At 41.2% G+C, this 27,166-nt stretch overlaps 1 protein-coding gene across 2 annotated transcripts in view; it reads right to left on the reverse strand.

The window, feature by feature from the left end:
• SNRNP200 (small nuclear ribonucleoprotein U5 subunit 200) overlaps nucleotides 1-27,166 on the reverse strand; it is a 1,344,735-nt gene that overhangs the window by 225,631 nt on the left and 1,091,938 nt on the right. The window lies entirely within an intron of this gene.

Here is a 27,166-nt window from a genome sequence, read left to right on the forward strand (position 1 = left end):
TAGGGGGGTGACTGTCACACAAGCTTAACACAAAATTGCTTAGGGTAAGATCAGTATGTTTACTTACCTGCAACCATAACTGGCTGCAATTCAGGAAAATGTTTCTGGCTAGGTATAAAGCATCAAAGTTCTCTTTGCAGCTGATGACAGAATACAAGTCTTTGGAATGGGCAGTTCTACTAGGGATCAGGCACAAATTAACAAGTTGTCCTGCCCCACTAGTGGCAAAGTATGAAATCAGTAGAGTGGCCTGCGCTGACTGGATGCATATCATTAGGCTGTTTCACGCTGCTAATGCCAAGATACAACAGCAGACTGATCTGCATTATTGGAGACATACAGTGGATATAAAAACTGTACACACCCCTGTTAAAATGCCAGGTTTTTGTGATATAAAAAAATGAGACCACAATAAATCATTTCAAAACTTTTCTCATCTTTAATGTGACCTATAACCTGTACAATTAAATTGAAAAACAAACAAGTCTGCTAGTGAAAAAATATGAAAAAAAAACATGCAATAAGCTGGTTGCATAAATGTGCACACCCTTAAACTAATACTTTGCTGAAGCACATTTTGATTTAATTACAAGATTCAGTCTTCCTTGGTACACACCTGTCATCAATTAAAGAGACTAACCCAAATATGGTTCAGCTGTCCTTGTAGGATTATTCTGACATTTACTCAGTTGCCTGCTACAGCAAAAGCCATGGTTTGCAGAGAGCTTACAAAGCATCAAAGGTATCTCATTGTTGAAAGGTATCAGTCAGGAGAAGAACACAAAAAAATTTCCACAGCATTGGATATACCATGGAACACAGTGAAGACAGTCTTCAAAAAGTGGAGAAAATATGGGACAACAGTGACATTGCAACAAACTGGATGTCCCTCCAAAATTAATGAAAAGACTAGACAAAAACTGGTCAGGGAGGCTGCCAAAAATGCATGAATTTCTGGCAAGTACTGGTTGTGTACTACATGTGACAACAATCTCCTGTATTCTCCACGTCTGGGCTATGGGGTAGGGTTGCAAGATGGAAGCCTTTTCTTACACAGAAAAACATTCAGGGCCGGCTAAAATTTGCAAAACAGTACATCAAGTCTCCCAAAAGCATGTGGGAAAATGTGTTGAGGTCTGATGAGAACTTTCTGGCAACAATTCCAAACAGTACATTTGGTGCAAATACAACACTTCGCATCACCAAAAGAACACCATCCCCACAGTGAAACATGGTGGTGGCAGTATCATGCTTTGGGGTTGCTTTTCTTCAGCTGGGACTGAGGCTTTAGTCAAGGTGGAGGGAATTATGAACAGTTCCAAATACCAGTCACTTTTGCCCCAAAACCTTCAGGTGTTTGCTAGAAAGCTGAAGATGAAGAGGAATTTCACCTTTCAACATGACAATGACCCCAAGCATTCATCAAATCAATAAAAGAATGTCTTTGCCAGAAGAAAATTAAAGTTTTAGAATGGCCCAGCCAGAGTCCAGACCTAAATCCAATAGAAAAATCTATGGGATGACCCGAATAGGGCTATGCACAACAGATGCCCTCACAATCTGACAGATTTGGAGTGCTTTTGCAAGGAAGAGTGGGCAAATATTGCCAAGTCAAGATGTGCCATGCTGATAGACTCCTACCCAAGAAGACTGAATGCTGTAATTAAATCAAACGATGCTTCAACAAAGTATTAGTTTAACAGTGTGCAGACTTATGCAACCAGTGTATTGTACATTTTTTATTTTTTATATTTTTCCCACAACAGATTTGTTTGTTTTTCAATTGAATTGTACAGGTTATAGGTCACATTAAAGGTAGGAAAATATTTGAAATGATTTAATGTGGTCTCATTTTTTTTAAATCACAAAAACCTGGCATTTTAACAGGGTTTTTATCCACTGTATACCTGCCACAGAGTGGCCTGTGTTACTAGCAGCAGGGCAGTATTTTTTTATAAATTTTTCATTCTGAAGACAAACCTACTGCTACAATACTCAAAGAGCAACTGTAAATATTGACAGCATTAATAAATATTTCCTTAGCATTTTTTGATTTTTAACCATCCACAATCAAGTTCTCCCTCAAGCAGCTTAATGACTTGATCATCTCTAGAATCCATAAGCACCAGAGAAAAGTGTTCTACATACATACGAGCAGAAAAAAATAACTTTACCCCTTCAGATAGTAATTTATAGGCAAATTGTTGAATAAGGGCTTGCAATGCTAGTCCGTTTATACTTAGGCAATCAACACATTAAAGACTAGCTAAAGCATGATGCACTGTTTGGCAGGTCAACCTCCTATTCTCAGTCCTTTGCCACTGCTTTGTAATACCACCAAGAGGCAAGCACACAGGAAGAATGAACTGCTAACCTCACCCAATCAGTGCTAAATTAGCCAACTGCCCCCTCAGCTGGCTCCACCCAATGCAGACTCGAACCCAGCTCACTGAGGTTGTGGAAATGGTTTCATGCCTGTGTGTCACAGAACTGGCAAAGACAAATGTTGATTTCATACAGGTTTTAGTTAAGTTTTCTCTCAACTTGTGAATGAGCACATTAGCACAAAGGCAAATCTTGTTTCTATATTATATCTGGTATATTTTGGGTGTAAATTGATGCCCTGGTGCTTCATAACCTGTAAACTGGTGAACAGGAGTAATGTTGATTGTCCTCAAAACTAAGAAATCTAGAAAAGTGGGATCTTAACATTAAATGTTCACAATTAAGATAGGTACAAGACAGAATTGGGACTTATACATTATATTATATAAACTCAAATGAAAATTTGCTATAAATTTATTTTTATTTTATTTATTTGCAGTTGGTAAACCAGGATAGTCCACTGGGCCAATAAGAATCCGTTTTCAATGGAGTCCTGGGGAGTAAAGCTCCAAGACAAAACAAAGATTACAGCAGTTACAATTAAATTTCAGGTTACATTAAGTACAAAAAAACCAAACACTGCATTTGTAAATATTCAGTTTCTTGAAATGGAATAGTACAATTAGAGAATTACAAGAAGTTATTTACAACTGGATTAGTATTTGCTAAATGCAAATATGAAATTAGAGTCTGGAATAAATGAGATAGTTGCCTGTAGGAGGAGGAGAAGAAGAGGCTATGCGGGGTGGGAGCAGGAGCATTCCCACTTGTGTGTTAGATGTGAGTGAAGTGATTTTTTTAAAGGAAGACAGGTTAGTCTATTAATAAATAAAATAAATATGCATTACCATAATGACAGATCTGTATTGAAGAGGTCAGTCCTTGTAAACGGTAGGACTAATGTTGTTATGCAGCTTGAAAATAAACTTTTCCAGACTAACCCCCGCCCAACCATAATGCTCATCATTCTTCTCCAGACCACAGTCATGCTGTGCAAAAGCAGAGTATAAAACAACAGTACCCCTAGACCATATCAGCGGAGAAAAGGGGGAAGGTGACAGACTATGTTTAAAACACTGGACATTCTTGTCCAGATTTATCATAATTTTCACATCTAGTATGAGAGCTATCCTTGACAACAACGGGATAAAAGCCCCAGGTTTATCCTTCTCCTGCACGGGAACATACATCTAGTAATTACAACCCCAAAGAAAGCCCTAGTTCTACAGATCACAACCATCTTGCAAAAATGTTCAGTGAAGTCCAAAGCAGCTGCTGTAAAAATTTCATCTAAGGCTACATTTCAGAAACAGGCCCAAGAGGTAGTCACTAGTCTCAGAAAGTGTACTTATGGCCAAGACAGACAAGTGCATTAACTGTTTTAAGAAAAATACAATAGAAATCAGTCAACTATTTAAACAAATTAACTTCAAAAACTTAATTTTTACTAGAGAAAGATACAAATAATGGAGTTTTAAATATTTTGTTTTGCCAGTATAACAGCTTTAAGTAGACATCAATGTAACACAACAAATATTTCATCAACTTCTCAAACTCAGCTGTGGATAATGCAGGATTTCAGACTGTTGGTGTGGTCTAATCACAAGGGCAAAGCCCAAGTGATCAAATAGACAGCTGTGGTAAAATCCTGCACTACCCACTGATGTATGTGAGCTGCTGTAACCACTGAATGTCAGCTGATGCTATTATACAACATTAACAAAGACATTTTTACCAGTGCTAAACAATGTCACTGTACAACAAGACTTACATGCTCTTCTGCAGTTCTTGCAATAGTTCTTCCAATATAATGTAAAAGGTAAGTTAAGCATCAAGCATATGTTGGGCAAGGATGTCAATGCTTGCCCAGTAACGTAGATTAAATGTAGGTTCTGATGCCCATTTTTCTTTTATAGGAGTCAGGATTGTGCACATTGTCGCTCGCTTTGTGTATACTGAGTAAGACAAAGAGGCTGGGTGTTCATTTAAGTAGTTTATTATACACAAACACATCAGGATGGAGAACAGTAACATTAAACTTAAACAGACTAATTGCTACACACATGTATGCTTACACTTTGGCTGCTCACTACAAAATGGCATTCTTGCTTCCACGTGCTCAGTACTTATATGCATGTATTCACTGACTGGAATAGCTCTTAAAGGAACATACACACTCTTCTACATCCTCCCTCTAACTAGTTGGTCATGTAAATAAACAATGACAATCATATGAACATGCAAATTATACAGATATATGTACAAATAATCATGTCAAAGGTTGCTGTGTATTTGAGAGTAGATCTTGAGATATGACCTAACATTGTAATGTAATAACTAGAACTGGGATTCACCAGGGAATGTTCTTCTTGAGGACTTTCAGGGATACTTTCAGGAACAGGCAATGAAATGTTCTCTGGAATAGGAACATTAGACAAATCACTCTGAGAATTAGTCTTGTTGCAAGCAAAATGTTGCAACACTGGTAATAAATGTTTCTGATTCTACCCGAAACTCCATTCCTTGCGACTCAATGATGTACGATCTCAGTTCTTCACACAAATGTTTAACCAGTCCTATTCAGTCAAATCCTTTCACTGTCTGCATCCTCTCTCTCTTTCTTTCAATGGATGCAGAGGCTTGCTGGTTTTATCATAGTAGGACTTTGGGACAAACATTTCTTTAGGAGTTGAGCTTTTACTGCTTTGTTGTTTTTAGCACTTGGAATCAACAAATTCTTATTGATTGGCAGTGTGGTTCTGGTTTGTCTCAACATTAACCTCTGGGCAGGTGAACCAAGTTGATTGTCGCGAGGTATGTTTATGAGATTTAGGAGACTTAGGAAAACATCAGTATTATCACGTTTATATTTGTCCACCAGCTGTTTTGCACTTTGAACTGCACGTTCTGCCAAACCAATTGATTGCTCATGTTATGAGTAGTCCTGAATACCCACAGTCCCACATTTCAGTAAATCTCGAACTGCTGGCATGTAAACTGTGCATCATTTTCAGTAATGACTTTGTGCGGGCTACCATGGACCAAGAAGTGTTTCTTCAACTTATTAATGACAGTACTGGATGAGAGATTAGGAAGCAGGTCAATCCCGAACCAATCTGAATATGTCTACTAACAGCAAGTAATGTTGACCATTCCATTCAAAAATGTCTGTAGCTACTGTCGACCAAGGTAGTTTAGGAATCTGGCTTAGCTGCAGTGTTTCTTTTTGTTGATGTGGTTTAGTACTATTACAAACGGAACAAGCTGAAAGTTCTTTCTCAATGTTTTTTGACATGAAAGGCCAAAAATACCAGTCCTCTCACCCTTCTTTTGGTACAGTCAGTTTCTAGGTGGTCACAATGCAAGATTTTAATATACTGCTGTTGTAAGGATTTTGGAACAATCACTTTTGGACCTTTCATGATGATACCATCTTCCATCAAAATCTCTTCTCCGTAAGGAGAATGCTGTTGCACTTCTGGTGGTAAACAAGATCGCTTTGACGGCCTTCCTTGACTGATAAAGTGGTTGAGTTTTTGGAGAATTGGATCTGAAGATGGGCAAGTTCTAAGCTTATCAATATGTGTGGAAGAAAAATTTCTCACTTCCATGACTTCAAAATCAGGTTTCTCATTTTCATGCTGTTAAGTGTTTTTTCTGGGTGATCTAGATAAAGTATCAGGAAGACAAATGTTGCCTTTTGTGTAGACCAAGTGAAAATTGTACTTTTTCAAATTTGAATATCATGCATTGCAATCTTGCAGGAGCTGTGTGCATTGGCATTTTCAAAATAGTGCCCAAAGGTTGGTGGTCAGACTCAATTTGAATAGGTTGGTCATAAATATAATCACGGAACTTCAAACATGCAAACACAATTGCCAAGAGCTCTTGCTCTATCTCAGAATAATGCATTTTGGTTTGGGTTACAGTTCTGGATCCATAGGCTACTGGTCTTCCCTCTTGAAGAATGACTGCACCAAGACCAAACTTTGAAGCATCACAGGAAAGAGTTACTGGTTTGTGAACATCACAATATCTTAAAGTGGGTGGACTGGCAAATTCTCTATTTCAGGACATCAAATGCTCTTTGGTGGTGTTCTGACCAGGACCAAGTTGCATCTTTGCATGTCAGCTCTTTTAGTGGTGCTGAAAGTTCCTTCAGATTCGGAGTGCACTTTACTAAAGAGTTAACCATGCTAAGAAAATGTTGTAAGGAAGTGACAGTGCCTGGAGTTGGCATCTCAAGAACTGCAGGTTGCTAGGAAGGATCTGGTTGTTAGACTGAACTCAAAGAAATGACCCACATTCTCGTAGCCTGAATTTGCATTCCTAAGGATTCAGCTTAAGATTGACTTCACAAGCACGTTCCAGAACTTTCTTGAGGTTTCCATCATGTTCAACTTCACCACTGACTCTTACAAGAATATCATCTACTATAACAGCACATGGATAGCCAAAAAAAATTTGTTTTATTTATTTTATTGCACGCTGAAAGACCTCACTGGCAGAATTTATCCCAAACAGCACTCTCAAAAATCTGTATATTCCAAATGGTGAAATGAAAATGGTAATCAAAGATGATTTGCGGTCAAGAAATTTTGCCAAAATTAACTTTTGCATTTAAGACAGAAAAAAACAGTGGGATTTGACAAAAGCAGCAACTTTTTCAGTTATACATAATGGATAATGAGATCATTTTAGTGCTCTGTTCAAGTCTCTTGGGTCACTACATATTCAAATATCTGATCTTTTTCTTATGAGCTACCACCATGGAGGATGCCCATTCAGCTGGTTCTTCTACTGGACAAATTAAACCTAGATGCACCATTCTGTCTACCTCAGCTTCAACTCTGCTCTACATGGCTACTGGAATTTTCCCTGCTGGTCTGATGACTGGGCTTACTTCAGGGTCTAAATTCAAGGAGTATACAACTGGGAGTTTGCCTAACTTGTCTTCAAAAATATCAGCATAGTCAGACAAATTAGTTTGTGCGAAAATTTCATTGTTGCACGTACTTACATGGTGGACTTCTGCATTAAATGAAAGCAGTTCCATTTTCAAACAGTCTCTGGGGCCTAACAAAGACTGCATGTGCCTTTTGACTATATAAAATTGCAAGGCATAGCTAATCCCAGCAGAGTAAAATGAAAGCACTACTGGGCATTTGGTCTGAATTTCTTCACCACCATAAGCAACAAGCTTCACACACTTTGCCTCATCAAGCTTCTCATTAGTTCTTACTTTGGCAAACATTTCTTCTACATAACAATGCACTTTGAACCAACATCAACTTTGAGCTTTACAGGTCTCCCATTAATCAGAACAGTACAAAATACTTCATTCTTTGCCCACAAATCTACTGCACTGACTGTTTCACCAAGCACAGACACCATCAACATAAAAAGTAGGGTCGCAGATGTCTAGTTGATCAACTTGCCTCTCTGAATGTTCTGTTTTAATAAAAGAAAGCCTCATTTGATTTACAGTCTTTTGAAATTATTCCACTTTTACATGCGTGGCACTAGTGACTAAAAGCTAAGCACTTTTCTCTTTTAGGTTCATGAATTACGACAGCTGACTATGAGGCTTGGTGGGGGCACGTTCTTTGATTTTGCTGAGTCACACCTCTGCGTTACTGAGCGTGATCTGGATTTTATTGGAGCTGCCCTGGAACTTGCTAGAAAGGCTTGGGGTTTCACTGAAGCTGCCATACCTTTGGGCCTGTATCTTTTAACCCCGTGCTGCATAGTATCAACATTAGCACTAGAAGGCACTGGAAGCATACATTTCTCATTTGTAAGCATATTCGTGTGCTTTTCTCTGAGCTCATATACCTGACAAATCTCTATGGCCTTATTCAAAGTTAAATCACTGTCTGGAAGCAACATCTTTCTCAATGCATCATCTTTAATACTACACACAAGCCTGTCATTTATAAACTCATCTCTTCGATCACCAAATCTGCATGGTTTTGCCTTGTTTCTCAAGTCAGTTATATATGCTGCAAAAGTTTCACCAGGCTTTTGATGTCTCATATAAAATATGTAACTTTCCATTGTAATATTCGTTTGGAGGTTACATATTTCTGTAAATTTAAGTTTTAAGCACTCAAGGTCTTCCCGGTTTTATCTGGCCATACACAAATGATCTCTTTCAATGGCTTCTGAACTAGCTACATTAAGCAGAATAAAGGCCTTTGTACGTACCTCCTTATCAGAAAAAGCAGTCTGTATGAAAATATCATACTCTTGCTCACTCTCCAGTTTTCAGCAACATTACTATCAAATACAAGTGGAGCTGGTCTACAAAATGCACCTGCGATGCTAACAAATGCTCTAATAATTATATTCAAATGCACACACACAAACATACCAAGCACTATTCAGTTGCACCATGAACTCTGAAATGACCGTATTCTGCGAAATAACAGTACTGTAATACTGCACAAACTTGCAATCACTTAGCATACCTCAGATAGCCTTAGTTAATACAAAAAAGCACAATGAAAAAATACAGTTTTCTCTTTGTGCATTTTGTGTGCTTTGGAGGTTATTTCAAGCACTTTTGTATGCATTTCGATTTTTTTATCAATATATCGTGGTTTTGAACATTTCATTTAATTAGAAAGTCATTTAGAACAGTTGTAATGCTTTGTTTTATATTCATCAAGTAAAAATAATTTAAATGAATTTTAGAACCTGGATTTGCCTTTCTGACCTGTTTGTGAGTCATTTGAGCAGGGATGATCGACTCCTGTATATTCCTCCAACTGTAACTGCCTGCCTTATGGTCTTGAAGAAGTTTTACTCTGGATCTCACTTCTGACACCATGTTGTTACTCATCTTGTGTATACTGAATAAGATGATGAGGCTGGGTGTAAGTAGTTTATTAAACACATAAGGATGGAGAATGGTAACATTAAACTTTTAACAGACCGACTACTACACACATGCAATGCTTATAGGGTTACCACCTGTCCCCCTTTGCGAGGCAGTTTTGTCCTGCGAAAAAATCTAAAAAATGGCAAGTGTCCTGCGATTTTAAGATAGAAAATATTTACTAAGATTTGTTTAATAGTTGCATAAAACAGTTATTTTGTATCTGAAACACCTAAATATTATATGAAATAGCATAAGCAACTCATATGCTACAAGAATAAGCTTTTATTTGGACAAAAACAGTGAAGTTCTGTCCTTTGCACTCCCTCTGGGTACGTCTGTCCTGCAAATTCGCATGTTTCGACAAAAAATGTCCCACTTTGGGCATTTGAAAAGGTGGCAACCCTAAATGCTTACACCTCGGCTGCTCAAAACAAAATGGCACTCTTGCTTGCACATGCTCAGTACTTATATGCATGTGCAAACTGACTGGAATAGCTCTTAAAGGAACATGCACAATCTGATCTACAACATGTGCAGATGTTTTCTAGGATACTACTGAAATCCTGTGACTTTTTTTTCCCTTTTTCCCATTTTTAATATTTTTATGTATTATTTTGTTCAAAGGAGCAATTTTGTTCCACACACAAGAAAGGAAATTTTATTTTTAGTGGTCACTATTTTATATAGGTTTTCTGCTTAATGGAATTGAGAAAACGGTGGATGCAGCTACTTCTTTTTCTTCATCATTTTTGCTGCCTCACAGCTGACTTCTATCTGCAACTGGGGCCTCTCATTCATCAGGTCTACTGGGCAGAGTTTTTTCTTCCCCTGGATTTACACCGATCAGTGCTATGACCAATGGTGACTTGCTGGTTCATCTTCCAGGTACTGTGGTAACTCCGCTAAGGTCCCTCACTTTTCCCACTTTAATAAATATCTTCTTATGAGATTTTAGTGTTTATCAGCAATCACACTCTCGCACCAGGATAGGCATGCCCAACCCTCCCCTACCAGCACCTCAGACTCCTGAACTGTTAATCAAACCCAGGTCATCAGGGCAGTAGGCAGGGCTTTATACCTCTATGCCACAGTGTTGGATGAAGCTATTTCTATTACTTAGCTTTACTTAAAGGCACGAGTTAACTGCTGAGGGTAATGGTGGACTTGCAAAGGGCACATTGCTTTGGCCAGTGTGTAAACATAAATATTAATTATGTTCCATTGTACAACTTCCTTTACTTCTGCAATTTAGAAAGAATAAAGGCAGGTGAACTGACAGATTTAAGACAATCTCAGTGCTTAAACACTGAAAAAAGGGATTTGTTTGTAAGAAAACATGAAATATAACACTGGATGGTTAACATATAAGGCTTGCTACTGAGAAAACCTTCTAGCTGAAGTAATAGTTCTAAAGTGAGTCTTCCAAGACAAATGTCAACTTTGCATTTCTGTTCAGCTCAAAAGAAGGAAGGCTGACCTTTTCAAACAAATTAAAGGCCTTAGATGCCAAAGATAATGAACTTCCTTGGTGGAAGCTGGAAATAACAGCCCAGTGAACTTCTACAGTGGAAGAAAGAAAGATTGCATCAAATATTTCAGAAAGACAATGCAGCCACACAGAAATCCAAAGCTTTAAAAATAGTCCTAAAATAAAAAAGGGCCGATTTACTCTCAAGTCTTTCAAATATTAATCCTCTGGGTAGAGGTGAGAATTTGCACTACCCTAGTGAGATATGTAGGGTCATACAGCCATTAGTGCAACTGGAATAACCAAGTAGTAAGTCAGAAAGAATCGATAGTCAGTTGAGGCTTACCAGGAGGATAGGGCAACAAGGACCTGGAAAATATCAGATAGAACAGCTTTTCTATGAGTTTAGCTCTGGGCAAGGGATACTAAACTTGTAGAAACCAAAATCAGGTCATTAAAAAAAAAAGAAAAGAACCTGGAGTTTTTGCTGATCCATCTGAATGAACACTGGATAAGGGGAAAGGAGGGGGGCATGCAGGATTCCCAAGGCCAGTCCTGAATGAAAGCATCCTGGGAATCCTCTGCAGAGGAGAATGATGGAAAAAGTACAGTTGTGTAAGAACTTAGCTTAACAGTAGATGTCTTACTGATAACTGTTGCAGTATTTCATACAGAAGGGTTTTCATCACTGACGTCTTGTTGAGGTACCAAAGTCTAAACCTCAACCAGTGATTGCAGAGGGTATACAAGTAGAGTCTAAACCTTCTGTAAGTCATACATATGCTTTATGTACCCCTGCACTCATGGACTGAGGTTATAAGTCGGACACGTGACTTATGGAAGTTTAGGCTTTGGTACCCTGGCCAGACATCAGTGACACAAAACATCTATTTAGAAAACAGTAACAGTGACTTCAATCAGGACATCAAGTTGTTTGATAAGGATGCAAAATAACTGAAAGAACAGTTCTGGTGCTACTCATGAACTTAGGGACCACTTGCAAAGCATCAGAAGGCAATGACTAAGACTGTTCCCTGGAGAAATGGCTTCTTAAGTAATGCGGGTGACAATCAGAAAAGAATTTGCTGACAGTCCATTCCCATACCCTCAATGCTTCTAGGAAGAGAGGATATCAATTAATTCCCCTTGACTGCTTATACACCAATTTAATGCCATGTTGTCATGGTGAACAGCAACTGTACTATGAGGTCAAGGAGATGTGAAAGGCCTGAAGTGTGAGGAACTGCCCTCATCTCTAGAGGGCTGTGAGAGGAAGTGTTCAGAGCCAGTAGAACAGGTAATGAAAACACCTTCACATACAGTATTCTCTGGTTCACTGCAACCATGGACATATATTTGACAAACACTCTAAGGGTGAGGTGAGACCGAACCGTAGAGTCCTGAATTGGCAATGGAGGGCCCAAACTCAAAGCATGGAAGACATCTGGTCTCCGGCAATTCTGATGTGGTGGTAGGCATATTGGAGATCTAAATATCACATCAAACCTCCTCCTGGCAGATGGGTCAGAACAGACTGCATTTGCAAACACCCAAAAAGTTTATTTTGGGATACAAAATATTTTGGTAGATGAAATCTAGTAATGGCCTGAGGTCTTCTGTAAAATTCACAGTGGTGTCCTCAGCAAAATCTGTAAAGTGCAGCTAAGTCCAGTGGCAAAATATAATGCCAATGCCTACTGTCAGAGACGAACCCTCAAGTGAACTGCACACTAATCTCACCTTGAGAATGGCCAGGGATGAAACACCTGCCAGCTTGGACTACACTGCCTATGTTTTAGCTATCCTCCTGCCAACCTATTCACTGATTTATCTTGTTTAATAGCCCCCACTGGAATCATACCGTAAGTCCATGTCAGTTTACAGATCTGCAAGAGAAAGTGGAGCTGCATAAACATTATTTTGGAAAAACTTGGCTAAGCTAAGAAATGCCCCCCCCCCCCCCCCCCACACACACACACACACACACAGGAAGGGTTGGTTCTGAGAGAAATCCTATCTTTGTGGAAAATTAAATAAGGGGGGTGAATGGGTAGAGCTTGTAATTCTGATACCCTCCTAGCTGAGGTAATGCCGATCAAGAAAATTGTTTTCCAAGTCAAAAATTTTAGAGAACAAGTACTAGCCGGTTTGAATGGAGGAAGGATGAAGGCAGCTAGGACTAAATTTAGATCTCAAGGAGAAAGTGGTTCTCTTATTTGGGGTCTCAAAAGGATAGTACGCATCAGAAAAGCTTTGCATAGCCTGTGGGACATAACGTTGGAACCCATTTCTCCCACATGAAAGTTGGAGATAGCAGCTAGCTGAACTTGGATAGTTGCTGGCTGCTGCTATGGTTAAAGATTTCAGCGAGAAATTAGAGAATCTTTGAAATAGGTGCAGTGAAAGGATCAATACTATTTTTGGCTGTCCAACTAGAGAACCATTTCCATTTGCTAGTATACCGTTTTCTCTTTGAGGATTTGGGACAGGAAATTAGAATATGTTGTACTGCAGGGGAGATGTCAGGAAGCCTGGCTAAGATGGGAAGTGGAGGAAAGTGCAGTTGTTTACCTACCATAAATGTAGATGTTCGAGTGTATTCACTGTTGCAGTCATTACTCTTGGGTTATCCTGCTGGCAGGCTGCCCGCAGTCAGCCTGAATTCCAAAGTCTAGGTCCGGCGTCTGTTGCTGTCGCCTCTTCCCTGACGTCAGTGCGCCAGGGGTATAAAAGATGCAGCCGATGCCATTTTCTTCAGTTTTTCTTGCCCCAGATGTCAGGTGCCCCCAAAAGGGTAGGCTAAATAGATTATGCCAATAAACATGTATGTAGTAAAGTAAACCTTTCCTTCATCTACAAGCAAATACACCACATAGGTTGTATAGGATAGAGAAGTACAGATAAGATCCAGCAAAAGAAAGGGGGGTGGTGGGAGGGTAACCTGGACTGCAACAGTGAATACACTCGAACATCTACATTTATGGTAGGTACACAACTGTACTATGTTCATCGTGTTTCACTGTTGCAGTCATTACTCTTCAGTTGAATCCCAAAGCTGAGGATGGGTGGCTGGAAAAATAGGATTAGGAGAGGCTATGAGGCCCTGCAGAACTGCAGTGGCAAAGCTTGCTATGGATTTAGAGTAGATAGGTAAGTGGTAGTGCTTTGTAAAAGTGTGCACTGAACTCCAAGTTACAGCCTCTAAGATGTCTTTGGTGGTACTCCTCTGAGGAAGGCTGCTGAAGTGGCTGCTGCTTTGGTAGAATGTGGCCTGATGCCCTTAGGCACTAATTTGCCATGCTGTGAGTAGCAGAAACTAATGCAATGGCCTATCCATTTTTAAATAGTCTGTTTTGAGATAGCCTTTCCTTGTGATCCTGCAGCATATGCCACTAAAAGTTGCTCAGTCTTTCTGAAAGCTTTAGTTCTGTCCAAGTAGAAGCGTAGCTGTCTATGTCCAAAGAATGCAGAAGTCTCTCACCCTTGTTCTGTGGGTTTGGATAAAAGGTAGGCAAGTGGATTGTTTGGTTAAGGGCCACAGTGGACACCACACTTTAGGCATAAATGTAGGGTTCATCCTTAGAGAAACCCTGTCTGAATGGAAAATGATAAAATGTTCCACACCCATGAGTGCCTGTAACTCCGAGACTCGTCTTGCAGAGGTTATTGGTAGGAGCAGAGCTGTTTTCCAGGATAAGAATTTTATATCAGCTGTTGAGGCTGGCTCAAAAGGAGGCAGTGTGAGTTTTTCCAAGACATAATTGAGGTCCCATGCAGGTATTGGTGCTTTCGTTGGACGTCTTATGTTTTTGGCCCCTCTGAGGTATTGCCTTATTAAAGAATGAGAAAAGATAGGTGGTTCTGTATTGCAATGGGCTGAAATGGCAGAGGCATGGATCTTAATTGATGAAAAGGATAAGCCTTTGTCCAGCATCTCAGTTAAGTATTGTAAAATCTGAGGAATAATTGGTACAAACGTGTCAATACCTTGTGCCTGGTTCCAAGCACAGAATCTCTTCCATTTTTCTGCATAAGATTTTCTGGTACTGGGCCTCCTGGCCTCCAAGATAACATCCATTACAGCCTTGGAAAAAAGGAGTGTTCTGAATGACTACATTATCCGCCATGCTGCCAGATTTAAGGTCCTAAGTTGGCTGTGCAGGATCTGATTGTTTTGTTGGGTCAGTAAGTGAGATGTTCGAGGCAATGTCCAGGCTGGACCTTGAGAAAAGTTCTTTAGGATTGGGTACCAGTGCTGGCGTGGCCAGTCTGGGGCAATCAGTATAATTTTTGGCTTCTCTTGTCTGACCTTTAGGAGTACCTTGGGGAGGAGAAGCAGTGGAGGAAAGGCATATACTGTTAGGTTTTTCTAGCTGAAGGATAGGGCATCCACTTTCCATGCTTGCTTATGATAAATCCTTGTGCAGAATCTCCATAGTTGGCAGTTGTGAGGCGAGGCAAATAGATCCATGTCTGGGCATCCCCATTTCCTTGTTATCATGCTGAAGACTTGTGGGTCCAGTTTCCACTCATGGGGGATCCATGAGGTTTCTGCTTAGTTTGTCTGCCAGAGTATTTATTTTTCCTGGCAGGAATTGTGCTTGCATGTGAACTCGATAAGTCAATGCTGTGTCCCACAAAGTCATGGCTTGTCTGCAGAGGGGGTAGCAATGTGTGCCTCCCTGCTTGTTTATGTACCACATGACTGTAGTATTGTCCGTCTTTATCAGTAGTGGTCCTGGATGAAGTAGATCCTTGAAGGCTGTCAGGGCATTCTGAACAGCTAGCATCTCTTTTTGACTGATATGAAGATGCATCTGGCTTGCGGGCCAAGTGCCATGAATACATTTTCCTGCCATGTGGGCCCCCCCAGGCATAATCTGATGCATCTGTTGTTGGTGTCTGCCTGGTTGTGGGTAAAGAGAATGACTGTCCATTGTTATGGTGACAGGCCTGTGCCCACCATCGAAACTCCTGCTGCAGGCAGGGAATGAGGGTAATTAATGTTTCCAGGCTGTGGCAATGTTGAGTCCAAACACTTTTTAGATACCATTGTAGTTTCCTCATATGCAGTCTAGCATATGGAATTAGCAGAATGCAGGATGCCATGAAGCCCAAAGCCTGCAGAATTTTTCTTGCAGACAACTGGGTCTTTGTTGCCAACAATTTGAAGTACAAAGTCAGTTGCCTTTGTCTGGCGTGAGATAAGCCATCTGGGCAGTTGTATTTAAGCTTGCACCCAGGAATATTATCTCTTGAGAGGGTACTAGTTTTGATTTCTTTTCGTTTACTGTGTACCCTCGGCAAATTAGTAATCTTTTTACAAACACCAGATGCTTTAGTAGAATGTCTTTGTTCTCTGCTTGAATAAGGCAATCGTCCAAGTAAGGATATATTTGAATTCCTCTTTGTCTGCAAAATGCAATTACTGGTGCCAGGCACTTTGTGAAGACCCTGGGCGCAGTAGATAAGCCAAAGGGCAGTGCAGAGAATTAGTAGTGCATTGAGCCAGCTATAAATCTGAGGTATCTTCTGCAAGACTGTCTGATTGGGACATGCAGGTATGCCTCTTTTAGGTCCAAAGTTACGAGCCAAGCCTTCTTGCCCAGCATGGGCAGAAGCTGCTGCAGAGTCAACATTTTGAATTTTGGAACGTCCAGAAATGTGTTTAGAATAGACAGGTCCAGTATTGGTCTCCAGACTTTGTCCTTTCTGGGCACCAAGAAAAGTCTTAAGTAAAATCCTTGTCCCTGCTCTTGTTGTGGTCCCCGTTGAATGGCCCTCATGTCCATAAGGGATGAAACTTATTTTTGCTCCCCTGCCCATTGATTGTGTGGCAGGTCTGGCATACCTTTTGCCCTTGGCAATGTGTGAAAGTGGAACCTGTAGCCCTGAGACACTATGTCAAGACCCATTTGTCCTGGGTAATCATGTGCCAATTTGGTGAAAAAAGTGCTAGTTTTCCCCTAAGGGGGCTGTCAAAAGATAAGTGCTTGGTTCTGGCAGAGGAAAGTCATTGGGACTGTTTTCTGTAAGGTTGTAATTTGTCTTCTCCACTTTTGGAGGTAGAAGCTCCCCACTGCTTAAGCCTGTATGAGCTTTGGGGCTAGGATCTGCCTCTGGGGCGTCTGTTTCTGCCTCTTTGTGGCCTGTCTGACACTGGAAAGGACCAATTCTTTGTAGGGCAGTTCCTGCTAAATCTGGGTGGCTGTACCTGTAAGAAATCTTTAACTGTCTGCATGGATTTCGCTTTAACTTCCATTTTCTTCAACACCTCTTCTGCCTTAACACCAAACAAAGTACCGTGCTGTAATGGAGCATCTAATAATTTTGCTTTAACATGATCAGGCAGATTCTGTTCCTTTAACCAAGCATCCCCTATAATGACCAAAACTGTAACAGCAGCCCTGCAAGAGGCCTCCAGTGAATCAAAACCACATTGCAAAGTATGCTTTCCCACTTGTTCAGCTGCATGCAATAAATCCTGCATTTCCTTATTATCAGAACATTCAGAATTTGTCTACATTTTCTGTTTAAGCAGTGACATTAAGTATTGCTGATATTTAAGCATATGAAACTGACAATTTAAAGCCCTTACGGCCAAGGTAGCAGAAGTGTAAACTTTTTTCCCCATCTGTCCAGAGCCCTAGAATCCCTATCAGAGGGGACAGGGTTTTTTGCAGTGGAAGCCTTGACCCCTTTGGGACCCTGAGAAATAGTTTCTGGGTCAGCAGCAGGGCTCTTACATAGAAATTTATGAGAATCTGGTACCCTGTACTATCTGTCTGGCTTAGCAGGTGCAGGGGGTAAAGAGTCAGGAGACAGGCCGGACTCTGAAAATACATCTACAATGTCTAGAACAGGTGAAATAGCAAGAGGTCTGTGCTGAGGTAGTAAAAGAAAGTCTCTGAGCCTTTTCTTAGATTCTGAGTAATCTTGGCTCTCCCAGTGAAAATGTTCCCTCATGGAATGCAGGGTTTCCCCAAAAGAATAATCCTCAGGAGGAGAGGCTGAAGGAATAGATTCTTCAGCATCAGAATCCTGATAGGGAGGAAAACATTATCCCTGTTCAGAAGAGGAATCAGAGGAAACTGAAACCTTATCAGAAGAGTCATATTCTCTCTTGCCTAGGCCTCTTATCAGGAGGGGGATGGGAACCCCTGATCAAAATAATTAGGTCTTCAGCCATCTTAAGCATCTGTTTCTTAGGCATGGAAGTCTGTCCAGGCGAAAGCTGTACTCGTTTCTTAGTCTTTAGAGCTGTTTTAGTCTTTGACTTTGAAGCTGATGTTGGCTTGACATATAATTTGTGTAGGTCTGAAAACACCCTCAGAAGCCGATGCCTGCTCAGCGGCTCCGGACCCATCTGAGGGAATATTTTTCGAGAGTCCATTACCTTGAATATCCAGAGGCCTAGTCAGCTCCACGTGGGAGTAGGAAGTGGCCTGTGGCTCTGAGGTAGCTGGAGTCAGGGGCTGCGAAAGTGCCTCACTGAGAACCGGCGACTGGCCTAGCGGAGGCCTCGTCGGTTTTGGACCTCGGATGCCTGTCCTTTTCCTTGTGCTTTTTATAAACTCCGGTCGGCTGTTCCGACGGCATCATATAATTAAACCTTCGGCCAAAGTAATGAAAGGCAAAATCGTACAGACGCTTAATAGTGCGTTGGTTAAATCTAGCACAAAACCAACAGCTAGCAACATTGTGATCAGGGCCTAGGCAAGGAATACAGTAAGAATGAAAATCCTTATGAGGTATTTGCTTCCCACAAGAAATACAATCATTAGAAAAAAGTTTCCCCAATGGGGTACTTAGCTTTAATGAAGACTTCGGATCTGAAATTCGATTTTGAAAATCTCAGGAGTCGGCCGACCGGCACTTGCGAACTGCTTTTGCTTCAGGCACCGCGCGGCAAGAAAGACTGAAGAAAATGGCGTCGGCTGCATCTTTTATACCCCTGGCACACTGACGTCAGGGAAGAGGCGACAGCAACAGATGCCGGACCAAGACTTTGGAATTCAGGCAGACTGCGGGCAGCCTGCCAACAGGATAACCCAAGAGTAATGACTGCAACAGTGAAACACGAACATCCAAGCTGTCACCTTGAGGGTCTGTAAGGAAGGGTGGAGTGTGCCCGAATGATGAACCAGCATATCTGGAACTGGGTCCAGGATCCAAGGCTCATCCTGAAGATGGGGCCATAGAAATAGGAACCAGATTTGATAAGGCCAGTAGAGGGCAAAGAGTATTAGCTTGCAACCCAACGAATTTCCTTTTTGAAGAACTTTGGGTATCAGAGGGAACAAGGGAAAGGCATACAGAAGTCCCAGGGCCAATCGTGAACAAGTGCATCCCTGAGTGATTGTCCCGGAGGGGAGACTAGGGCGAAATAGCTGCTGCATTTGGCATTGATGGAGGTGGCAAAAAGGTCACAGCAAGGCTGGCTCCACTTGCGAAAAATCTGGTTTGCAATATCCTGCTTCAGGGACCACTAGTGAGGCATAAGGATAGCCCTGCTTAGCTTGTCTGCTATCATGCTGGATTTCCCAGGAATGTGTGTTGCAGTCAGAAAGCATTAGGAAGACATTGCCCATTGCCACACTCTTAGAGACTCTTGACACAAGGGGTAGGATCTGGTTCTGCCTTGCTTGTTGATGTACCATGCCACTGAAATGTTGTCCGTCTGAATTGCAATCGTCCCCTGTGGGTAGAGAGCTGTGAAGTGCTTGCAATGCCAGGAGCACTGCCCTCATCTCTAGGACGTTTATGTGCAAGTGATACTCATGTTGTTGTCAAGTCCCATGAACAGTCTGTCCCAGATAATGCCCCCCCCCATCTTGGAAGCGTCCGTGGTCACTGTGGCCACTGGTTGGGGGAGGACGGTCTGCCTATCTTCAGCTGTGTAGACTGAAGCCACCATTTTAGGTCCTTCTTGCAGGTCTCTGTGATGAGAATTTTATGGGGCGTGGGTAGATCTTGCATGGACTATTGAGCAAACAGGAGCCACTGTAATAACCTCATGTGGAAACGCACCAAGGGAACTAGTGTTATTGCTGCCGCCATTGAGCCCAGGACTTTTAGAACAAATCTTGCTCAAGTCTTTTTCCTCCCTATTAATATTGCAACCTGATGTCAAATGGTCGACACACTCTCCTGAGGCAATTTTGCTAACATGTCTTTGGTATCTACATCTGCCCCATAAATGGGATATATTGACAGGGCAACAAGGCAGACTTTTCACAGTTTATAGTGATGCCTAGCTGAGAGCAGAAGTGGATTGTGGTGTCCCTTGTCTAGGTTAGTCGATGCTCGGTGGTGGTAAGGAACCAGTCGTCCAGATATGGGAACACCCAGAATCCTAGATGCCTCAGATGAACTGTGACTACTGCCATGCATTTGGTGAGCACCCTGGGGGTTGTGGTGAGGCCAAAGGGCAGAGCTCTGAACTGGTAGTGATTGGCTCCCAGCCAGAAGAGTAAAAATCTCCTGGATCGCCTGTCCATCTTGATATGGTAGTACGCATCCTGGAGATCGATGGAGCACATCCAATTGCCCTTTCCCAAGAAGGAAGTATGGACTGCAGTGTTACCATCCGGAACGTTGTCTTCTTGACAGACTTGTTGAGTCTGCAGAGATCCAAAATGAGCCTTCAGTCCCCCGTTTTCTTTGATACTAAAAAGAACCTTGAGTAAGTTCCGGATCCGATTTGGTCTGCGGGGACTTCTTGGGAGACTTGTTTTCTTAGCAACCTTTGAACTTCTAGGGTTGTTTGTTCCCTTAGATTGGGTGGCACATCTGGGATGGATTTTCATTTTCTGGGGAGAGGTGGCATGGAGAAAGGCACACTGTATCCCCTGGATATGACCGACTGTACCCATGTGCCTTTTTTGATACTTTGGCCAGGCTTCTGGGTACAGTGACAATCTGCCCCGACTGACTCCAGAGGTGGATAGGCAGGCATCCTTTCCGGAGAACTGGAAGGGCCTACTCGAGAACGTATCTCTGTCACACTGACTCTGCGGACCCCCTCAGCCGCGAGGGGAAACCCTCTAACTAAAACAGGCCAAAAGCAAAGGGTGAATCCTCTAACTAAAAACAGATTCGTAAGGGAGGGTAGTAGGTCTGAAGGGAAAATGACAGCCTGAACGACAACAACAACAAAACGAAGATAGGCGGGATCCTAAGAACAAACACTAACTGCTACTAATCTATAGTAAAGTCTTCCTTAAAGATTTTATGATATTAGAGCAAAGAATATAATAAATAAAATAGAAAAATTAGCCTAAGCCAGTCTCCAGCAATCTCGAAGTTTCAAGCGTCAAATGAGATCTGGGTAACTCCCACTAGGCATGATGGGATAGGGTCTAGCCTCAAGCCAGTGGAAGCTCTCAAGCTTTAGAATACTGCCGAGTTGGAGCCAAGGATCAGCTCCAAACCCAACCTACAAGGAAGGAAGGCGAGATAGGGACAACATAACATTTACAGTTTCATCTACATTCCCTTCAGTGCCCTTCTAAACATTAATGACAAAGTGGGGTATACGCTTTATTGTTCAACCACAAGTTTAACAGTCAATAAAATTTAAATTTTTCACAACCACATTTTCTTGCAAAGCCATATTTCACATCTATTCCTATATCCAGTGGGATAGAAACTTAACATTCTCCCATTTATTCACCAAGTTCAGTGTTGCTAGTCTTCTTCCTGTACATCTCCATCTCCCAAAATCAGACTTCTGTTAAAACTCCAGGGTACTTATGATTACTGTAGTCAGATCCTCTTTTTTTTCCCCTCTCTCTCAAGCATTTTGCTTTGGAACAACAGAAAAGGTTTTGCTGGCAAAGTCTCTTTATAAGCTCTGTTACAATTAGAAAACTGAAAAGAAGGGTCTCTCTTTCTGCTTGCTGGCTTACTCATTGCTGGAACCACTTTAATTTCCTCTTTACCCTCTTCTACATCCAAAAATGCACTGATCCTTGGACATAAGATGGATTATTTAGCTGTATTGATTAAAAAAAGTGTCTGTTATGGCAGCTAAGGATATGTGAGGAGAAACAAAACAAAAGAGAATACAAAGACTGACAAACTGGAAGCTCTTATTTATGGATATGGATAGTATGATCAAATAATATTTTTAGCCCTTTTAAAAAAATAGGTGATCTATATATAAAACTAATCAACCAGAGGAGAAGTTGTGGACAATTTATAAACAGCTGAAGGAATTTATTTGGGATGGGAAGAGGGCAAGAGTTAAGTAGGTTAAATTGATTCACCCAAACAAGATGGTCTGATAGTACCCGCTTTATATGGATATTTTAGAGGTATGCAGTTAAGGCTCGTATAATTAAAATGCGCAGAAGATTATAAATCAAAGCGGAAAGCGATGATGAAGTTGGAGAAGTTCTAGAAATGAGAAGGATTTTGGATGCAGATAATCAGGGATGATCATAATCATGAAGTATTACATTCATAAAGTTGAAAAAAATAGTCTTCAGAACTAAGTCAATACAAGAACGGAGAAAGGAAATTTAGCCAACAGTGATACCTGCAACTAGGACTATGGAAAATAGGCAAGATGGGCTGGAATTTACTGGAGCAAACTGGCAAAGGAACCAACATACTAGGAACAAATAACTAGAGGGAGAAAGGTAACAACAGTGGGGATGAGGCTAAGCAGAAGCTTATACTACAGGTTAGAGTCTACTTCCCTACCAGGGATTGATAGAGTACAGGCAAATAAAGGAAAAGGGGAGTCACAAGTGAAAGCCAGCTCTAGTAAAGTTTTAATCAAGTCTAACACAGAAGCTGCTGTTAAAGGGATGATTAGTAGGGTATATAAAATACTGCATGATAACTACAAGAATCAATCAGTGGAGGGTAGAAAAGATTGGGAAGAGAGACGAGAAAGGAAAGAACAACAGAAGGACATGTGTGGCTCCCAAGTATTCAACAAAATTCAGAAGGTTTAGGATTTTGTTTGAAGGTGTTTACCTAGGTATTTTTATACCCTAAGTAGACTTCAAATATTTTTTTTCGAATAGACAGCAAGTGTAGGAGGTGTGATGGGAAAGAGAAGTAACTGGGAAAATGTTTTTGACAGAGTGATGAATTTGTAGATATTAAAACTACAATACAGAGTACTCAGTCAGAAATAGTGGGGGAGTAAATGGCTGTAACTAAGGAAAATAGTTAACTGGGACACAGGATCCAAACTGCCTATTAAGTTTAATGCCGACTGCCAAAAATACAATTAGAAACTGGAAATCAGAATGTAAACCAACTGCAAATGAAGCATTGAAAATTAAGAGATAAAAATGGAAGTAAGAGCTTTAAGATAAGGGAATGAGCAAACTAAGTACAAATAAACAGAATTTGTGGAAATAATGCATGCCGACAGTTGTTACAAAGAAAAAAAAAACATATGTTGTGTATTATGCATAAAAACAGTATGGCTTACTTTTTCCTGCAAATTTACATCTGCCTATATCTTTTTTTAAACAAGAAACACCTTTATTAAATCACTTTATGACACGGACGATCATATATTTATATACATGAAAAACTATACATATTTTCAGTTGAAAATGTTATACATCACTTATCTATCCAGTCATTGTCAGTCAAACATTACAAAGCTCATTTAATTCCTGTCTTCCATTAAACCTCATTAGTCTTCTAAAACATTATTCTGCATGAATTGTTCCGACAATTTCCATTCTTTGTATGTAATTTGCTCCCACCCGTTTTTAAAGATCTGACTTCCAGTTGTATTACCTCTGTTACTACATTCATTACTTTTAGTACAGTTGGTTTAGACTTGGATTTCCACCTGCTAGTAAATGCTTTTTTGTCAGCCACGAGAATTCAACTCAGCAAGGCCATACTATGTCTAGGCAATTTCAATTCTGTATCATAGCTCAAAAAAAAAAATTCCTTAGTTACACCAATTTGCTCACGCAGTATTTCCGTTAGAGTACTCTGCACAGAATTTTTAAAGCCTGCCAACTCATTATTCTCCCAAAAATAAGTTCCCAATTGCCTAATTCTTCCCCACCCTACTAATTACCCATTTTTAACATCAAATTCTCTTCTAGCGTCTACTAAGCACTACCAGGGCTGGTCTTTCACTTAAGATTCCCCTACTTTTCTTTGCATACAGATATGCAATCCTTGATAGGGAAGGTGATCTTTAACCTGCAGTCCAAATGAATTCTTGACCTCTTCCCATTCTATTAGCTTCCTTCTATTTGCTCCCAATACCTTGCTTCCTTTGCCAGTTTTCTCCAATAAATTCCAGTCCCCCTCTTGCCTATTCGCTGTACCCCTAATTATAGTCATACCTATTCGCCCTATTGGCCAAATCTCCTTTTTCCATCTGTGTTAGCTTAGTTCTTAGAATACTTTCTGCATATCATTGCTGGAGCCTTCTTGTGCCCTAACAGAGTGCTCTTCAAACTATCTGGAGATATACAGAGCTAAGAGTATTTTTCTGGCACTTCAAAGTTTTGTACTGTTAATTGTTGCTTGACTAATTTTATATCATTGCTGGCTGACTTTAGAGTTGTGCACTGTTATTTTTGCTTCACTGTATAGTTTTTCAGATCTCTGCTGAAGTTGCTGGTTTTCCCCTACCCATCCTCCCTATTCCTGTCTTGTTTAAATTTGGAGGCTTTTGCAGTTGCCCGCCCCCACTGTAGATTTGATCTGGGACACTCCCCCAGTCCCATCTCTTTACCTCATTCAACCTAATAGACTCCTGCACTTTTTACTGCTGTTTTAGCTTCTTTTCTGTATATATATATATATATATATATATATATATATATATATATATAAAATCTAAGCCTGTTTCCCACCTTTCCTGTAACTAGTCTCATCCAGATTCAGATTTGCTGTATCCAGGACTGTATGTAAGCTTCTGAGCCCCCTCCCCCCAAGCTTTCTGTGTTGGAGGGAAACTTTCTAGCTTATCAGTGGGAGTGGTAAGCACTAGGTAACCTATCTACCACATAAGAGGAGTGGTTCTGGCCCAGAAATTGTAGTTATTGCCCGTTTGGGCAGTTTTTCCATCTCTCTCAACTTTCTGATTTAAAAGCCCGCATATGCACTAGATTCCCCCCTTTCCTGTAACTAGTTTAGCCCAGATACACATTCTTAGTTTTAGCACTTGAATTTGCTTATTCGTGATCAGCACTTGTTCAGAATTCTTGTAAGCACTAAATAACCTAATTACTACAGCACTCAACCTTCCTCATTACCTAGAGGAAAACAGTTTTAGTACTTACTTTACTCACTTGCTTAGAGAAAAATAGCTCTTGTACTCACTTTCCTCACTTATCTAGAGGAAAACAGTTTTTTATTCAGGCATGTCCAAGGGTCAGCTCCCAGTGTTCTCTCCTGTCTATCTGATGAATCTGGGCATCTTAGGGCAATGTAGAAATTGCCTTATGTACACAGACAACCCTCTCCTCCTACCACCCAACACTACAACCTGTGAGAGATGCACTTATCTAGCCAAACTGGAAGTAAAGCTCTCTCCAACCAAGACTGAACGTGACAGCCAAGAGGAGAAGGTAAACACTTGCACCACACCACACTCATCACATAGTCTCACTAAATCTACACCACCAAAATCCACACACAGAAACACAAAAACATTCGCGGAGGCTGTCAATAATAATCTGCTCAAGCAACAGAGACCTCCAAAGCAGAAATGCAAGCAACCTCCACCCCACAACACAATCCAAATGACACACAGCCCGCAGACTCAGTGTGCCACTCAACCACAGCCAATAAGGCAAAGCAACGTACTCAACACACTAGTCATAGGTGACTCTATAGTCAGGCACACTGATGTCCCACTCACTAGGCTAAACAAGGAGAAGGTTACTGTCAGCTGCCTGTCGGGTGCCAGGATCTGCCACATAACCCACGCACTCAGGTCACTCCACAAATCTTGTAGCCCAGACAGGTATGACCCTAGCCCTGAGTAGCATTCTGCCATCACCCAGAAAGATGCCGCAGTACAAGGACAAAATGATTGACTTCAACAATTGGCTAAGCTTCTGGTGTCATTCTAAAGGGATCCAGTATCTGTCTGCCTGGGATGACATGGTCGACAGACCACAATGCTTTGCCAGAGATGGCCTGCACCTGTCATCCCTGGGATTCCGGATACTGGCTAAGGTTCTTGATGCCGCTACAGTGCCTTTTTTAGGCAAGGTTCAAATAACAAGTTCACCACCGTAACAGGAACAGGCAAGTAGAAACTGAGGGTGATGCTACTCCATGCTAGAAGTCTAAATCTCAAAATGCACTCACTCGAGGCACTCCTTAAAATGGAGAACACTGATATCGGTGCAGTGACTGAGACCTGGTTCAAGGCACCAGAGAGCACCCCTGCACTACCAGGCTATAACTCATACCACACTTTTCGGCCATCTAACCTGGACCAGAACACCAAAGGCAGAGGTGTCCATATTCATTAAGGATATCCACACCTCCAGGCTAGTTGCTCAGCATAATGCAGCCGAAGTTATCCAAGTGCAACTAACTCTGGGCAAAACTGCAATCCAAACTGTACCTTGCTACAGATCCCCGACCATACCCCAGGATTCCCACTCCTCTTTTCTTGATGTGCTGGAAAATATTAGGGTTCAACCAAACACCCTAATAATGGGCAATTTCAACTACCCCACCATTAACTGGGAAAACTACTCATGTACCAACTCCTTCACTCAACGCTTTCTGGAATTCATAAACTCCATTGCCCTGGATCAATTTATCCACACCCCCACCAGGGGCAACAATATCCTGGATCTCGTCATTACCAACATGAGTGACCGGTGTGCCACAGCTGAAGTCAACGCCTCATTGATCCGATGCGACCATAAGCTAATTACCCTAGATATCCACATCCTGCCCCCCCCCCATTAAGGAAACCATGGTAACAAATTTCTCCAAAGCCAATTTCATGCTTCTTAAGACAGAAATGGTGAACTTCATGACACCCATGCAGATGGACAATACAGTTACGACTACTGAATCCTACACAATTGCACTTTATAAGCACTTACATGAGTGCATGGATCGTGCTATCCAAAACAGAACCAAGACACTATCCTCCAAAAAAAGGAAGCCAATCTGGTGGTCCCCTGCCATAAACAAACTGCACAACAGAAGGAAGAAACTGTTGCAAAACAGAGTAAAATCCCATGAGTGGAGGAGCTCCCTGTTCAGCCTCAGTAAGAAGCTGCGATCCCTGATAAAATCCTCCAAAGCTAGTTACGAAAATAAAATCGCCACCGATTCTAAAGACAACCACAAAGCATTCTATAGCTATGTCAAGAATCTCAATGGCAACACTCAGATCTGCTCTGAGTTACAGCCCAATGACACTAAATATACAGACCCAACTGATACTGCCAACATCC

The sequence above is a fragment of the Protopterus annectens genome, chromosome 9.part0 (genome assembly GCF_019279795.1).
Source record: "Protopterus annectens isolate FY-2018-M chromosome 9.part0, PAN1.0, whole genome shotgun sequence".
Lineage (NCBI taxonomy): Eukaryota > Metazoa > Chordata > Ceratodontiformes > Protopteridae > Protopterus > Protopterus annectens.